The sequence below is a fragment of the Mus caroli genome, unplaced genomic scaffold (assembly GCF_978045245.1).
Source record: "Mus caroli unplaced genomic scaffold, Mus_caroli_1 scaffold_34, whole genome shotgun sequence".
Classification (NCBI taxonomy): domain Eukaryota; kingdom Metazoa; phylum Chordata; class Mammalia; order Rodentia; family Muridae; genus Mus; species Mus caroli.
Window position 1 is genome coordinate 2,358,068 of NW_028227289.1, and position 3,428 is coordinate 2,361,495.

Here is a 3,428-nt window from a genome sequence, read left to right on the forward strand (position 1 = left end):
TTAGAGAACCTGACCTAAGTTTGAAGTCAGGTAAACTAACATGCCCATACCTAGCATTAGTTTCCAAGTTAGTTTCCCCCAACAAAACCCAAGCCTAGCTCCGGTCTCTAGGCTCACCCCAACAAGACCAGCATTTCCAGGTTACACCCTGAACAAGACCAGCTGCTCCAGGTTATTACCCCAACAGATCTGTACCCCCAGATTACAAGCCCACACCCTGCCTAATGACCACCAATATAGAGGGAAATAGAAATTAATTTTACAGTTTGATTCCCAGCACCAGCCAATTATGCTAAAGGCCATAGTAGCTTTCCAATTAGATGTTTGCAGTTATTCCTGCCACCTGCCCCCGAATACCCCAAAGTACCTCCCCCTCCCCACTCCCAGCCACCTGCTGCTTGCTATAAAGCCTTGGATGTTCAGGGCTCCTCTCTCCACCACAGATAACTTTTTTCCTATTTTGGCTTGTTAATCTTAACCCAACCCCACCCCCACCTTTTTCTTCTAATTCTATTCATGGATTTTAGATTTTCCCTGAAACCAATTGAATCAATTCCCCAATGAAACACACTTCTCAGGGACATACCCACTTGCCAGTTTTTGTGTTTTGATTTTCAAGAGCATATTATTTCCCCATGCTATATACTGTGATCTTGATAGAAACCAAAATACCACTGGAAAGTGGCTGGTAGAGCAGTTGGCTTTTCATTAAGAGGATAGATAAAGTGACATTTTCAGGGTTTTTGAGGTTGTCACTGGTACTGAGTGAAATCCTTGAAAACTCAAGTCTGAGGGTCATAGTTCTGCCACTAATTGGTTGCATTCTAGAGCAGATTAACAAACCTCTCTAGCCTTTTTTTGGGGGGGGGAGGGGGGCTATAATACAAAGATACTTCATGAGTAGCATGATAGACACCAACAATAGAATACAACAATGCTGATATCCCACGAAGTGGCATTTTATAGTTCTAACTAAATTTGTGCTCTTTATGGAACATATTTCTAATAAAGTACTTGTTCTTAAAATACAAGAAAAATCTCAATCTAGCTTTACTAACAACTTTATTTTTCTAAATGTTTTCTGAGGTTGGTAGTCATTGGATACAATCTATATCTTCTCTAGGATGTTGATAGAAATAATTAATCATGGTATCACAGCAGCAATGCCTCTAAAAGGTCAAGCATTAGTACAGGGCCTGAGATACTGGTCAGTGAGGGACTGGAAGCCTCCTTAAAGTTGTCATATAACTCTTAGATTAATAGGGCTCTGAGGGTAGCAATCAGAGCAAAACTCCTGAACAGCACGAAGTTCTCAAGACACATATTGATTGGGCTGTGCCACATGAGGTCCCCTCATGTGGCTGTGGTAACCCATGGGCTGCATTCCATTAGTTCTAAGGCAATTTGTCATTCCTCCTGCATGGCCCTTGGCAAATAAGCTTCTTGCATGTGTATAGCTCCTCTTTCTTTTGGCTAGAAACATTTTTATCTCCATGATTTCCTTGAGAATATTTGCTGTGTTTGGAGCTGGGACTGACTATTTACCTTCTATTCCTATTATTCTTGATTAGGTCTTTTCTTTTTTCTTTTCTTTCGTTTTTTGTGTTTTGTTTGTTTTTTGGGCTTAACAATCTTTGCTTTTGTTTTATTTAATTTTATTATTAGATATTTTCTTTATTTACATTTCAAATTTTATTCCCGTGTCCTCATTTCCCTTCTGAAAACCCCCCTATCCCATGGTATCACAGAGTTCTTAGATGTTTTGTGTCAGAAAATTTTTAGATTTAACATTTTCTTTGACTGGTGTATCAACTTTTTCTATTATATCTTCTTCACCTGAGATTCTCGCTTCCATCTCTCTTATTCTGTTGGTAATGTTGCTTCTGATGTTCCTGCTCTCTTCCCCAGGGTTTCCACTGCCAGGATTTCCTCAGTTTGTGTTTTCTTTGTTGGTTCTACTTTTATTTCCAGGATTTTCTGTATTCCTTTAAAGGGTTTGCTTCCTCTTTAAGGCCTCTATCATGTTTATAAAATTGGATTTGAGGTCATTTTCTTTTTTTTTTTTTTTTTTTTTTTTGGTTTTTCGAGACAGGGTTTCTCTGTGTAGCCCTGGCTGTCCTGGCACTCACTTTGTAGACCAGGCTGGCTTTGTACTCAGAAATCCGCCTGCCTCTGCCTCCCGAGTGCTGGGATTAAAGGCATGCGCCACCACGCCCAGCTTTGAGCTCATTTTCTGTGTTTTGCTTGTGTTAGGATACCAAAGGCTTGCTGAAGTTGGGTATCCTTGTTCTGAAGGTTTTACCTTGTCCTTGTTTTGTTGATTGTGTTCTTTTGAGGACCCTTAGACACCTGGATACCTTTAGTCCCTGAATGTTCCCTTTGTATAGGTATTGAGAGAGGCTTATACTCCTTGATCCTGCTGTGGCCAGCCCCTTGAGAGTATTCTTGGGATGTATGTTTCTAGATCAGCATGTCTGATAAAGGTAGGCTGAGAGGTGGTGGGAGAATGTGCATCAAGCAGGAATAGCAGTCTACTCCAGGCACCTGGTGGTGCTTCAGAGGACTAAAGGAGCAAGTAAGATGGGTGCAGGAAGGGAATTTTACCTGTATGGTTCCAGATAAGCAGGTCTGATAAAGGTGGGCACAGAAGTGGTTGGATGATGAAAATCTGCCTGGGATAGCAGGCTGCTCAGGGAAGTTGGAGTGGCCCAGAGCAGCAGCAGGGGTGCTCTAACCACAGATATTTTAAGTAAAGTTATAAAATATCTTTCTGTAGCCTCTTCAAGCTCCATCATGTTATCTACCTCTTCAGCCTCTCATTTGGCTTTACCCTCTCTTCCTCAAACTCCATTACCTTTCTCTCTTTGTCCCTTCACAGAAACTCTGTCCTACTATTTCCCGACATATGGCTCTATAAGGGCCTACTAGTCCCATAGATTTTTCTCTACAGGGGCCAAAGAAGTATACAATTCTTTTGAGTCAATAAGCTATTTTCAACAAATGAAGAATTTTACAAAAGATTTAGAAGACAAGTTACCTAAAGAATGGACCATGTAATTGTCCACCATGTGCAAGAACTGTCCCCACAAACATCTTAGTCAGCTGAACTACCCTAAGGTTGTTTGTTTGTGAACATAAATTTGGTGATTAAAAACAAGCTAGAATTCAAAAAGGAAAGAAAAGTAGAGAAGAGAAGAGAAGAGAAGAGAAGAGAAGAGAAGAGAAGAGAAGAGGGGAGGGGGAGAGGAGGGAGAGGGAGAGGAGGGAGAGGGAGAGGGACGACAGGGAAAGGGACAACAGGGAGAGGGACAGGGAGAGGGACGACAGGGACAGGGACGACAGGGACAGGCACAGGCACAGGCACAGGCACAGGGACAGGCACAGGCACAGGCACAGGCACAGGCACAGGGACAGGCACAGGCACAGGC